Source organism: Triticum aestivum, chromosome 1B (genome assembly GCF_018294505.1).
Source record: "Triticum aestivum cultivar Chinese Spring chromosome 1B, IWGSC CS RefSeq v2.1, whole genome shotgun sequence".
Taxonomy (NCBI): domain Eukaryota; kingdom Viridiplantae; phylum Streptophyta; class Magnoliopsida; order Poales; family Poaceae; genus Triticum; species Triticum aestivum.
In genome coordinates, this window is record NC_057795.1 from 637,357,311 (window position 1) to 637,371,973 (window position 14,663).

Consider the following 14,663-nt stretch of genomic DNA (forward strand, 5'->3'; position numbering starts at 1 on the left):
ACTGACCCGAACTCGGAGTTTTCCAGGGGCATTTGCGGATCTGCTGCACATCATTTCAGATTCTACGAAGTTCTTCCAAGCCGAAGAGTGGGGCACTATGGAGAAGCTGTTCTGGTCGCAATATATTGCGCCAGAACATCTGGTGCCCTTTAGAGATCAGCTAAAACAACTGGTCCAACTGCATAGGGCGGCCAAACTAGCCATGAAGGATTTGATAATCCGGATAGGGCCGGCCCAAGCCATACCCAGCAGCTACTTCGGGCTTGTGAAGCGGATGGTCAGTGCCTGCCCTCGGCTTGACGCCATCAAGCGGTCGGTCTACATCGAAGGCGCGCGAATGGCCTTTGCCCATGCCAAGATGCACTGGGCAAAAATGGACGCCACGAAGCTGATGATCGAAGGACCGCCCGTGGGCAAGGAGCACCGCAAGCCTGAGATGTACTATGACAGTGTCTTGGAGGGATCCCGCGTTGTGGCGGAGCAATGTGCCAAGGATATTATATTTCCATGAATATATTCATGTAATCCTGTGTTGTAATATGAAATAAGATCATTATGTAATATAATGCTTTTTATTTAAAACTTTACCTCCTGTGCGGCTATTTTTTATTAAATCTGAGAGTTGACCAGTCGTCGGCTTCAGCCCCCACGTAGGAAGTACGGGAGTGTTCAGGATAAATCTAAACACTCTTTACTCCAGAGTTTGGTCCTTAAAGGAGGTGTTTAGCGCAACGAACTAGGAAATCGGACTATAAGACTTTATCACCCTCACTTAGCCATAGGAGTTTGACAATAAAAATGTAGGCGCAACCCCTAGTGTTCGGAAGTCTGAACTTGGGGTACTGTAAACACCTAATCGGATAAAAACCGATTCATTGCTCGATGTGGAAGAAATTGGTAAAGATTTGTAACCTCTTGAACAGCTAACCGGCTCTCACCGCATCATGACAGTCAGTTTTTGGCTTTCTCTACTGAGGTGCTCGTCCGGAAGAACCGGGACACAATCGCAGTAGTTCTCCCTTTACTACCCTAGCCGATATAGCGGAACGTAAGGTAGCAAGCACAGGAGGCGGGCAACCCAACTATTGACCCAAGACATGATTCAGAGCCGATGCATATAATGCTATAAGTTTGGTGTGCCGAACTACTGTAAAAGTGCTCGGACTTTTTTGCCGTATTATGGGGCGCAATGAAGCCGCTCGTGAATTAAGGCGTACCAAAGTGTACGGATGCAATTGAGAAAAATATCAAGAAAAAAATGAAACAACAAGTTAATGTCATAAAAATTGGGCCGCAAACTGTTTTTATTGTAATTTAATAATACGTCGAAGCGCATGCGTACAGATAGTGCGATAAACCGTATGACTATTTTAACCTACCAAGACCAGGGGGAGCTGCATGCGGGTCCGAAGATAGAATGATCATCAAGAAGAACATCTAGATATTCCCTCGCGCGTTTGAACTACTTCCCTCCTTGGTATGTCCGTCCTTTGATAGGTCCAGGAATAAGGTCACCAGTAAAGACCTGGAAAAAGGAAACCTGAAAAGAAAGAAAAAAATATAAAATTATGTGTGTCCAGGAGCGGTTGAGCCGTATTTTGGAACACGATCTAGCTGTGCCTCCGTCTATGCCCATGGTATTTTAAGTGTGTAGTTATGTATGCGCGGTACGAATGCCGCTGTTTCATCGGGCCTGGGATGGAGGCCGAATTGCTAGGCGAGCTCTTGACGAACTGGAATGTCCTGCTGAAGGATAGTTCGGACTCGTTTGACGGTGTCCGGGAGCTTGGTCGCCGAATTAAGGTTCTGCCTAAAAAGGCCGCTCTGTGCTTCTGTTGCAAGGGCAGCGGTGTGCTCCTCAGTACGGAGGGAGCATTCCATGTTTCCATTGACTGTTATGATACCACGTGGACCGGGCATCTTGAGCTTGAGATAAGCATAGTGTGGTACCACATTAAATCAAGCAAATGCGGTTCGTCCGAGCAGTGCGTGATAGCCTCTGCGGAAGGGGACAATATCGAAGATCAATTCTTCGCTTTAGAAATTATCCGGGGATCGGAAGACCACTTCCAGTGCGATTGAGCCCGTACACCAGGCCTCTACATCTAAGATGACACCTTTAAAGGTGGTTTTGGTGGGCTTGATTCTTGATTGATCAATACCCATTTTGCACACTGTATCCTGACAGAGCATGTTCAGGCTGCTGCCGCCGTCCATGAGGACTCGCTTGAGATGGAATCCACCAATGATTGGGTCAAGTACCAGTGCGGCTGAACTGCCAAGACGGATACTGGTCAGATGAACCCTGTGATTGAAAGTGATCGGGGAGGATGACCATGGGTTGAATTTTTGGGGCGACTGGCTCCACCGCGTAGACGTCCCTGAGCGCACGCTTCCGCTCCCTCTTGGGGATATGGGTAGCGTATATCATGTTCACCATTTTAACTTGGGGGGGAACTTCTTATGACCCCTTGTGTTCGGTGGCCGGGACTCCTCGTCATCATCCTCGCTTTGCGGCTCCTTCTCCTTGTGTTCGGCATTTAACTTGCCGACCTATTTAAACACCCAGCATTCTCTGTTGGTATGATTAGCTGGTTTATTAGGAGTTCCATGGATTTGGCATGGACGATCGAGTATGAGATCCAAGTTGGACGGGCCCGGATTATTCCTTTTATATGGCTTTTTCCACTGACCTGCTTTAGAGCCACTGAATTCAGCGTTTACTGCCGTGTCTTCGGTGTTATCACCGTTGTTTCGACGCTTGTGTCTGTTGTATCGGGGCTTGCCATTGCTATCTCTGGCTTCAGAAGCGCCAGGTTTACTTGAGTTGCTGTTGCTACAGGCTAGCCAGCTGTCTTCGCCCGCATAGAAGCGGGTCATGAGGGTCGTAAGGGCTGCCATGGACTTCGACTTTTCTTGGCCGAGGTGACGAGCAAGCCATTCATCACGGATGTTATGTTTAAAGGCCACTAGGGCTTCGGCATCTGGACAATCGATGATCTGGTTCTTTTTAGTTAAGAACCTAGTCCAAAATTTCTTGGCAGACTCTCTAGGCTGTTGGATTATGTGACTTAAGTCGTCGGCATCCAGAGGTCAGACATATGTGCCTTGGAAGTTGTCGAGGAGAGCATCTTCCAAGTCTTCCCAACTGCCGATGGAGTTTTCGGGCAGACTGTTCAACCAGTGCCGAGCTGGTCCCTTGAGTTTCAGCGAGAGATATTTGATGGCGTGGAGATCATCACCGCGGGCCATATGAATATGGAGAAGGAAATCCTCAATCCATACCGCGGGATCTGTTGTCCCATCATATGATTCAATGTTTACGGGTTTAAACCCTTCTGGGAATTCATGTCCCATTACTTCATCAGTGAAGCAGAGGGGATGTGCAGCACCTCTATGTCGGGCCACGTCGCGACGTATCTCGGATGGAGTTGGTCTGCGGTATTCAGCTCGGACAGGTTTGTATTTGTCATGTCCGATGAGGTGGCCGTCGTCGCGCATTAGGGAACGTCCCCGTGATCCATAGATTGATCTGGTCTGGCCTGCTCTGTCTTCGAAGTCATGCCGCAGGTCATGTGTGTATCCCCGAGCTATGTTTCTGTTCTTTCGGTGAGGTAGCGCGGGCTGGTATTCGGCATGAGTTGCCAGTTTGTCCCAGCCACGTGGTGGTCGGTCAGCCGCATTATGCGTTGGTAGGACCGGCTCCAGCGCCTCGTCATTGAATTGAGGTAGCAATTTGCGCTTCGGGTAACTTTTGGTTGGGCGCTCAAGGTCGTATTCCTTGGCTGCCTGGACATCAGTCCATCTATCGTTGAGCAGATCTTGATCAACTTGAAGCTATTGTTGCTTCTTTTTTAGGCTCCTTGCAGTGGCTATTAGCCGGCTCTTAAAGCGCTCCTGCTCGAGAGGTTCCTCAAGCATGATAAATTCTTTGTCGCCGAGGCTCACCTCGTCCTCGGAGAGTGGAAGGTAGTTACTATCCTCCGAGTCTTCGTTCCTGGCCTGTTCATCAGGTCTAGCTTGCCTGTCTTCCCGTTCGCCCTGTTCGGAGGTCGGCTCAATGGGGTGTTCATTGTCTTCGACATCATCCGGAGTGTTGTCCTCTCCTGTGCCGGTATTGCTATTTTTCCATGGCGTGGTTTAGAGTGGCGCCGCTGACGTCGGTGATTTGGCTGCTTCTCTGGAGGCTTATCCTCGACTGAATCCTTTTTGTCATCGCTGTTGTTTTCCTTGGGTGTATCCACCATATATATGTCGTATGAGGAGGTGGATACCCAGCGCCCTGTGGGCGTTGGTGCCTGCTCCTCTCCGGCATTGTCGTCCATACCGTCGATGTCTTTGGAGTTGTAGTCAAGCATGTCGGTTAGGTCTTCGACAATGGCTATGTAATGGGTGGTGGGTGGGAAGCGAAATTCTCTGTCATCGGCTTCCCATTCAAGACGGATATAGTTCGGCTGAGAGTCTCTTGATAAGGAGAGGGCTTTTAATGAGCTTAGCACATTGCCTAAAGGCGAGTGTCGGAAGATATCCGCGTAGCTAAACTCAATGATCGGTGCCTGATCAACGAGCGCGGATGCACGCGGTTTGGAACCTATAGCCGGAGACGAGTCCGAGGTTCCGGTGACATAGGCCTCATTTGAGGTCGGGTCTGAGTTCGACTCCAACGCCGCTGAGTCTGCGGCCTCCGTGGCGGGTGATGAAGCTATGTACCTAGGGTAGGGTCATGGACCTGTCTAAATTACCCTACCCAAGGACATCTCTAGAAGAAACTACCTGTCAGTCGACCCAGAGGTGATCCACTCGATAGACTCTGGGACACTCGACCGCGGAGATAACCACTCTACCATGGAGCTAACCACTCGACGACCAGGAGATCTAAAGTCACTCTGCACGCAACGGTCTGTCATTAAGTAGCCTTTATGGTCTTCATAGCACTTTATGTGGGTGTTACCAGTAATCCCCGGTCTTAATGTACTTTAAACCCAGCATAACTGAGGGCTGGAGGGGTCTGGCAAACTCTATATAAGCCACCCCCTCCTCAGTGTAAAGGGTTCGCACCCCTGTAACTCACACACATATAATCCAGTCGACCGCCTCCGGGCTCCGAGACGTAGGGCTGTTACTTCCTCCGAGAAGGGCCTGAACTCGTAAAACTCTTGCGTGTACAACTACTCCATTGCTAGGATCTTGCCTCTCCATTAGTACCCCCCTACACTACTGTCAGACTTAGAACCACGACAGTTGGCGCCCACCGTGGGGCAGGTGTCTTAGCGACTTATTGGAGAAGTTGCAAATTTTTTCCGATCTCCTTCATCATGGTTTCAGGCGGAGTTTTGGTTGAGGGCCGCGAGATCCGTCTCGGTGCGCTCACGTTCATCGCCGACGACTCTGTCTGGCTTTAGGAGGCTCCGCTCGACGTTGACGCCCTCCCAGTCCGCGGAGCGACGCACTTTCGCGCGTGCATCCTCCTGCGGCAACCGTCGACCCAGTATCGACCGGTTTTTGTGTCATCCTCCCTCCCAGCTTCCCGCCAGCGCAAGCGCTCCTGTCGGTCGAGGCTTCAGTGGTGGGTGAGGCACGCGGTGGCTCGCCAGTCGACCACCTCCCAAGTCGCGGCAATCGAGCCCGACGAATCTCCCTACGGCCTGTTCGACTGGCTCCGCAGAGACTGCATCTGAGTGCGGCAGCAGTGATCCAGCGGCGGAGGTCCTGATGGTCAATGGACCACGCGGTCCCCCCGGCTTTCCCGGTGCCGAGGGAGGTGATGGCGGAGGCAATCCGTCGCACGCCCATGAGGAATACCTCCCCGAGCCCCTCAATTCGTTGTAGAGGGAAGAACTTCGCCGCCGGAACATGGATGCACTTCACACTCCTATCGTTGGAGAAACCTCTGAGGCTCGCGCCTTAGAGGACGCGCGCTTGGCCAACCTGGCTGAGCGCACTCGACTGGAGAACCTTCAGCGAGCACTCGACGAGCGTGCGCGACAACGGGTCCCGGACTCCAGTCGACGTCAGCTCTTTCCACCTCTGACTCAGGTATATCGAACTCCGATTCAGAATTTAGCAGCTGCAGCCCATATAGCAGAATCAATTCAGCCTTCCCAGTCATAGGCTGGCAGAGGCTTGATGCAGATCAGAGATTTGCTCGGGGCAGCAGGATATCAAAATTCAGCTGTATCATAGTCGCATAACAGGATTCACAGCAAATCCGTGGCTGCGAATACGGTCCAGTTGGCTCATAGCCCCATATCGCCCCCGAGGCGTGAAGGGCGTGGAGACCGGCACGATCAGTACAAGAACCGTGAGCAGTATGATCACCGATTCGATCGCGATGACCGACGTCGAGTGCCCACCCCTCCCCCAAGGGGTGGATCCTACACACCTCGAAAGCAGGATGATAGACGCCAGCACAGTGGCGGGCAAACAATTCCAGTCGACCCCAGGGAACCAGGCTTTGATGCGAGATCCATCATCGTTCAAGGTCTGGTCGACTGGAACAGAGCTCACAGAGAGGGTCACGATAGAGATGTACCCACCAGCAGCCGAGTGCATGTCTCCGGACCAGAGTGTTTCAGCAGAGCCATCAGGGTCGCAGTGATTCCTCCCAACTTCAGGTTGGCGACTGGAGTCAGTAAGTTCAATGGTGAGTCTAAGCCCAATACTTGGCTTGAGGACTACCGAGTGGCTATCTAGATCAGCGGCGGAAATGACGAGGTGGCCATGAAACATCTGCCTCTTATGTTGGAGGGATCAGCCAGGGCATGGCTGAATCAGTTGACACCCAACAACATCTACACATGGGAAGATCTCTCCCGAGTGTTTGTCAGAACGTTTGAAGGAACATGCAAGCGACCAGCAGGACTGACAGAGCTGCAATCTTGTGTGCAGAAGTCGAATGAGACTTTGAGGGATTACATCCAGAGATGGATCACATTACATCACACGGTAGAGAATGTATCTGATCACCAGGCAGTCTGCGCCTTCAAGGAAGGCATTAAGTACAGAGAGCTAAGCCTGAAATTCGGTCGAACCGGAGACATGTCTCTGAGTCAAATGATGGAGATAGCCACCAAATATGCCAATGGTGAGGAAGAGGATCGGCTCCGGAGTGGCAAGCACAAGTCAGTCGCCCAGGAAACCGGAGGAGGGAACTCCAGTTGGAAGCAAAAGCGGAAATCCGAGCCAGCTTCTCCTGGAGAAGCCTTGGCCGTGACTCAAGGAAAGTTCAAAGGGAAGCCCAAAGGGCCTTGGAATCCCAAGAAAGTGAAGGATAAAGAAGGAAATGACCTGATGGATTTACCGTGTCACATCCACACAAAGAAAGATGAAGAGGGTAATTTCATTTACCCGAAGCATACCACTCGGTAGTGTCGACTCCTGATACAGCAGTTCCAAGGGAAATAGTCCAAGGATAAAGAAAAGGAGTCAGACAAAGTTGAGGATAATGGGGATAGTGACGAGGAATATCCTCAGGTCAATTCCACTCTGGTGATTTTTGCTGACGTTGAGAGCAAAAGTCGACTGAAAGTTATAAACCGAGAGGTGAATATGGTTGCTCCGGCGACACCCAATTATCTAAAGTGGTCTCAGACGGCCATCACATTCGACCAGTCTGATCACCAGACGCACATAGCCACCTCTGGGAGGCAGGCTCTGGTGGTCGACCCAGTCGTTGAAGGTACTCGACTGACTAAAGTGTTGATGGATGGCGGCAGTAGTTTGAACATACTATACGCAGAGACACTGGAAGGGATGGGCATTCCGATGTCCAGACTCAGCACAAGCAACATGAGTTTCTATGGAGTCATTCCTGGCAAGAAGGCCGCGTCACTCGGCCAGATTGCTCTCGATGTGGTTTTTGGTGATTCCAAAAACTTCCGCAAAGAAAAGTTGACATTTGAGGTTGTGGATTTCCAAAGTGCCTATCACGCCATTTTGGGCAGGCTAGCGTATGCATGTTTTATGGCTCGACCATGTTACGAGTACCTCAAATTGAAGATGCCTGGCCCTAAAGGCGTGATCACTATTACTGGTAATCGCAAGAAGGGGGAAGAGTGCTTTCAGAAAGCCTCAAAGATCGCCGATGCTCAAATGGTAGCAGAAGAGTGGCAGGAACACCAGAGAAATGCAGACCCGAGTGATTTGTTACGAGCCAAGAAGTCCGCTACGGAATCAACGTTTCAGTCGTCCGGTGAGATAAAGCCAGTTGACATCCACTCGGCCGACCCCAACGCTGCTCCTACTAATATCTCCACAACACTCGACCCCAAATAGGAAGAAGCGCTCATCCAGTTCCTCCGTGAAAACTGGGACATCTTTGCATGGAAACCTTCTGACATGCCAGGTGTACCCAGGGGGCTGGCTGAGCACCGTCTATGAGTCAATTCAAAGGAAAAACCTGTCAAGGAACATCTGCAGCGGTCCACCGTCCAGAAAAGGAAGGCTATTGGCGAAGAGGTGGCTCGGCTCTTAGCAGTAGAGATTATCCGACAGATTTACCACTCCGAGTGGCTCGCCAATGTTGTCATGGTCCCCTAGAAGGACAAGTCACTTCGCATGTGCATCGACTTTAAACATATCAATCGGGCCTGCCCGAAAGATCATTTTCCTCTCCCCGGCATCGACCAAATAGTCGACTTGACTGCGGGATGTGAGCGATTGTCTTTCTTAGATGCCTATTCCGGGTACCATAAGATCCGTCTGTATGGACCCGATGAGATCAAAACATCTTTCATCACCCCATTCGGGTGCTTGTGTTATGTCACCATGCCATTCGGCCTCAAGAATGCCGGAGCCACGTTCATGAGGATGATTCAGAAGTGTTTGCTCACTCAAATCAGTCGGAATATGGAAGCATACATGGATGACATTGTGGTCAAGTCAGGGAAAGGTTCCGACCTGCTGACTGACCTCGCTGAAACATTTGCCAACCTCAGGAGGTATGATATCAAGCTTATTCCATCCAAGTGCACATTCGGAGTTCCTGGCGGAAAGTTGCTCGGTTTTGTCGTTTCCGAACGAGGAATCGACGCAAACCCAGAGAAAGTGGGCACTATACTCCGAATGAAACGACCTGTGCGTGTGCACAATGTTCAGAAGCTTACTGGTTGCTTGGCCGCTTGAAGTCGATTCATCTCTTGTCTCGGTGAGAAGGCATTGCCTCTTTACCCACTGATGAAGAAGTCAGACAAGTTCGAGTGGACTCCTGAAGCTGATGCAGCGTTTGCGGAGTTAAAAACCCTGCTTTCCACCTAGCTGGTGCTTGCTGCCCCGATCAGCAAAGAGCCTTTGCTGCTTTACATTGCAGCCATAGGACAAGCGTCTGTACAGTACTTACGGTCGAGCGGGAAGAAGAAGGGAAAGCCTTCAAAGTTCAGTGCCCCGTATATTATATTTCTGAAGTCCTAACCCCATCAAAGCAAAGATACCCTCATTATCAGAAGCTTGTATATGGGATTTATATGACCACGAAGAAAGTTGCTCACTACTTCTCTGACCATACCATCAAAGTCGTCAGCGACGCCCAATTATCAGAGATTTTGCACAACAGAGACACAACTGGTCTAGTGGCAAAATGGGTGATTGAACTCCTTCCCCTGGATATCAGATTTGAGGCAAAGAAAGCTATCAAGTCCCAAGCAATAGCAGATTTCCTCGCCGAGTGGACAGAACATCAACTGCCGACTCAAGTTCACTCAGAGCACTGGACCATGTTCTTTGATGGCTCTAAAATGCTGAATGGTTCCGGGGCTGGGGTAGTGTTGGTTTCCCCCCGAGGAGATAAGCTCAGATATATACTCCAGATTCACTTTGATTCCTCCAACAACGAAGCAAAATACGAAGCACTTTTGTATGTGTTGCGTATGGCCATTTCACTCGGTGTCCGTCGCCTCATGGTCTATGGCGACTCGGATTTAGTGGTTAAAGAGTGGGTCATCAGAAGCCCAGCTATGACTGGTTACTGCAATGCAGTAAGAAAGCTGGAGAAGAAATTTGAGGGGTTAGAGCTTCATCACATACCCCGACTGAAAAATCAAGCAGCTGATGACTTGGCGAAGATAGGTTCCAAAACAGAAGCCATTCCCAGTGGCGTGTTTTTGGAGCATGTTCACGCGCCGTCAGTTCAAGAGGATCCTTTCACCGAAGAAGCGCCGCAGCCAAAAAGTGCCACGGATCCGACTGAAGTTGAGGTCCCAGCCGTAGTCGACCTAATCATGGAAGTTCTGGTTATCACTCCCGACTGGACAGTGCCTTACATCACGTATATCCTAAGGAAAGAGCTCCCAGAGAATGAAGAAGAGGCTCGGCAGATCGTCTGTCGATCCAAGACCTTTACTGTCATGAAGGGACAGTTGTACAGAGAAAGTGCGACTGGAGTTAGCCAGAAATGCATAACGCCAGAAGAGGGTCGAATGATTCTCAACGACATCCACTCGGGGACCTGTGGCCATCATGCGTCCTCTCGGACCATCGTGGCTAAAGCATACCGAGCGGGTTTTTACTGGCCAAGAGCAAATGAAATGGCAAGATAGTCGAAAAGTGTGAAGGATGTCAGTTCTACTCCAATATGTCACACAAGCCCGCCTCAGCCTTGAAGACCATTCCAATCGTCTGGCCTTTCGCTGTTTGGGGGTTAGATATGGTTGGACCACTGAGAACTGGCAGGAGCGGCTTCACCCATGTACTGGTGGCAGTCGACAAGTTCACCAAGTGGATCGAAGCCAAGCCCATTAAAAATCTTGATGCTGGCACTGCCATCAACTTCATCAGAGAATTAATATTTAGATATGGAGTTCCTCATAGCATCATCACTGATAATGGGTCAAACTTCGATTCCGGTCAATTCAAAGCCTTCTGCGCTTCTCAAGGCACACGAATCGACTATGCTTCAGTTGCCCACCCCCAGTCGAATGGACAAGCAGACAGAGCAAACGGCCTAATTCTCAAAGGACTGAATTCCCGGTTGATGAGTGACCTCAAGCACGCAGCAGGAGTGTGGGTTGAAGAACTTCCATCAGTTCTTTGGGGATTGAGGACTACTCCAAATCGATCGACTGGGAGAACTCCGTTCTTTCTGGTCTACGGAGCTGAAGCGGTTCTGCCAAGTGACCTGCTTCACAATGCACCGCGAGTTGAGCTCTACTCTGAAGTCGAAGCAGAACAAGCCCGGCAGGACGCAGTCGACCTTATGGAAGAAGAAAGAGAGATGGCCATGATCCGATCGACCATCTATCAGCAAGACTTGCAACGATTCTACGCCAGAAATGTGAAGAGCCGAGCCTTCCAAGAAGGAGACTTGGTCCTCCGAGTGGACCAGCAGAAGCCACACAAACTCGCCCCTACTTGGGAAGGCCCCTTCATTGTTACCAAAGTTCTCCACAATGGAGCATACCATCTTTACAACGTCGATCGCCAGATTGACGAGCCACGAGCTCGGAATGCGAATCTACTCCGCCCCTTTTACACTTAAGTATTCACTCAGATGAGATGTAATAAAAGTACTCATGTAGTTTATCTATCAAAGACAAAAGTGTTATAATTTTCCCATTAATTGTTGCCGCTTTTGCTTGTGTAAGAAATCCCCCAATGGGTGGCTTAGCTACGAATCCGTTTCGCCTAAGTTTGTAAAAAAAATTCCTGCCGAGTGACGAGCAAGCCTCTCACTTGGAGACTTAGCTGCGAATCCGTTTCACCTAAGTATTTGAAATCCTACCGAGTGGAGAGCAAACTCCCACTCGGGGGCTTAGCTGCGAATCCGTTTTCGCCTAAGTGTTTGAAATCCTGCCGAGTGGAGAGCAAACCTCCCACTCGGGGGCTTAGCTGCGAATCCGTTTCGCCTAAGTGTTTGAAATCCCACCGAGTGACGAGCAAGCCTCTCACTCGGAGACTTAGCTGCGAATTTGTTTCGCCTAAGTATTTGAAATCCTACCGAGTGGAGAGCAAACCTCTCACTCGGAGGCATAGCTGCGAATCCGTTTTCGCCTAAGTGTTTGAAATCCTGCTGAGTGGAGAGCAAACCTCCCACTCGGGGGCTTAGCTGCGAATCCGTTTCGCCTAAGTGTTTGAAATCCTACCGAGTGGAGAGCGAACCTCCCACTCGGGGGCTTAGCTGCAATCTAGTACTCGCCTAAGTGTTTAAAAATCTTGCCGAGTGGAGAGCAAACCTCCCACTCGGGGGCTTAGCTGCAGTCCAGTACTCGCCTAAGTGTTTGAAATCCTACCGAGTGGAGAGCGAACCTCCCACTCGGGGCTTAGCTGCAGTCTAGTACTCGCCTAAGTGTTTAAAAATCCTACTGAGTGGAGTGCAAACCTCCCACTCGGGGGCTTAGCTGCAGTCCAGTACTCGCCTAAGTGTTTAAAAATCCTACCGAGTGGAGAGCAGACCTCCCACTCGGGGGCTTATCTGCAGTCCAACACTCGCCTAAGTATGAAATTCATTCCGATCCGCAAGGACGACAAGGTGCAGGTCAACTGCTACCTTCTCCTTCGAGCTACGGCACAAATACAATGAGAAACAATAAAAATCCTACCGAGTGGTGAGCCTGTCTCCCACTCGGAGGCTTAGCCGCAACCTAGTGCTCGCCTAAGTGTTTAAAATCCTACCGAGTGGTGAATCTGCCTCTCACTCGGAGGCTTAGCTGCAACCCAGTGCTCGCCTAAGTGTTTAAAATCCTACCGAGTGGTGAACCTGCCTCTCACTCGGAGGCTTAGCCGCAGCCCAGTGCTCGCCTAAGTGTTTAAAATCCTACCGAGTGGTGAATCTGCCTCTCACTCGGGGGCTTAGCTGCAGCCCAGTGCTCGCCTAAGTGTTTAAAATCCTACCGAGTGATGAATCTGCCTCTCACTTGGAGGCTTAGCTGCAGCCCAGTGCTCGCCTAAGTGTTTAAAATCCTACCGAGTGGCGAGTCTGCCTCACACTCGGAGGCTTAGCTGCAGTCCAGCACTCGCCTAAGTATGAAAATCGTTCCGACCCGAAAGGACGACAAGGTGTAGGTCGACTGTTATCTTCTCCTCCGGGCTCCGGTACAAATACAACATGCGCTCTACAAGGACGACGAGGTGTAGGTCGACTGATTACCTTCTCCTCCGGGCTCCGGTACAAATACCACGTGCGTTCTGCAAGGACTACGAGGTTGACTGCTACCTTCTCCTTCGAGCTTCGGCACAAATACAATGTGCGCTTCATCCTGGGTCACAAGGACGCAAGTCGACTAAAATCTGTGCTCCAGCCTGCAAGAGCAAGTCCCAAGCACGAAAATATATTCCGAGTGAAGAACAATGTCGCTCGAAGACAAATGCAAACATATTCAACCGCAAAGCCAAGTTCGGATAGCATCCTACGGATCCAGAAGTACTCAGGCATCAAGCTTGTTAAATTTTATCAGTTACAAAAACCACTCGGCATTCCGAGGCAAATTTAAGGCATCAAGCATAGAAGTTTTTTACTCCTCCGGTGGAGGACTGGAAGGCGCGACGAACTCGTCCAGGTCGATTCCATCAGCAATCCGAGTGGCAGCAGCAATGAATGTCTCCATGAAGGATCATAAGTCATGCCTCTTAGTATTGGCCACCTTGAGGGATGCCAGCTTTTCCTCTCGTGCATCTTTGTAGTGTACACGGACTAAAGACAGAGCCACATCAGCACCGCACCTGGCAGAAGACTTCTTCCACTCTTGCACTCGGCCTGGGACTTCGTTCAGTCGAGTCATCAAAGACTCGAGGTCGTTCTGAAGCGTCTCCCATGGCCAGAGTGTCATGTCAATTTGCGACGTTGCTGCCTTCAGTCGGGCCAGATAGTCCACCACACCAGCGATGCGAGACTCCTGTCGAAGCACATTCATGGCGGCTTCATCCTTCATTGGAGATTTGATGGGATCCAATCCTGTATCCACTTGACTGGTCTCTTCCTCAAAGTTTTGGCAGAATTCTGTAAACGCAAGTCAAACATAAACCAGTTGTTCCGCGACGAATCGACGGTGACAGGTCAGTCAAGTGAAAAAGGTTACCTTCAAGCATGAGGAACAGCTTCTTGGCCAGCCCTCCCAGATAAGCTTCCAGATCATTCTTCTTCCCCACCAGTTCACTTGCCTTGTCACTCAGAGCAATCTTGTCGATCTTCAGACGGCTGACTTCCTTGTTGGCCGCGTCGAGAGCAGCTTTCAGGTTGACATTATCTTCTTTGAGTTTGCCGACTGAAGCCAGCTTCTCTTACGCCAGCTTCGTTTTATCCAATGCAGCCTTCTGCGCCTCAGCAAGTTCCTGGTCCTTCTTGTTCAGAGCCACCTTCGTTTTCTCTGCAAAATGACAAGGAGGTCAGAATCAATAATGGGCAGAAAGATAAAAACAGTCGTCAAGTTCTCACCAATAGTACGTGTTGCCTCGTCCTTCGCCTTCTAGAAGTTCTCCTGAACAAGTTTCAAGTCAAGGTCGAGATGGATATGTTTCTTTTCCAACTCAGTATAACGGGCCACGAGTTCGCAAGATTTCTGCAAAAGAGTCAGTCGACAGACATCAAAGAGAGGTTACTTCCGAGTGACTAAGAGAAAAATAGCAACGTTTCTAAGACTACAGCCGAATCAAAATATTCAATAGTAGTCTCGGGGACTACACACAGTGGGTGCACTCAGCGTGCCCCCACTAGTTCTACCGACTCGATTGACCAG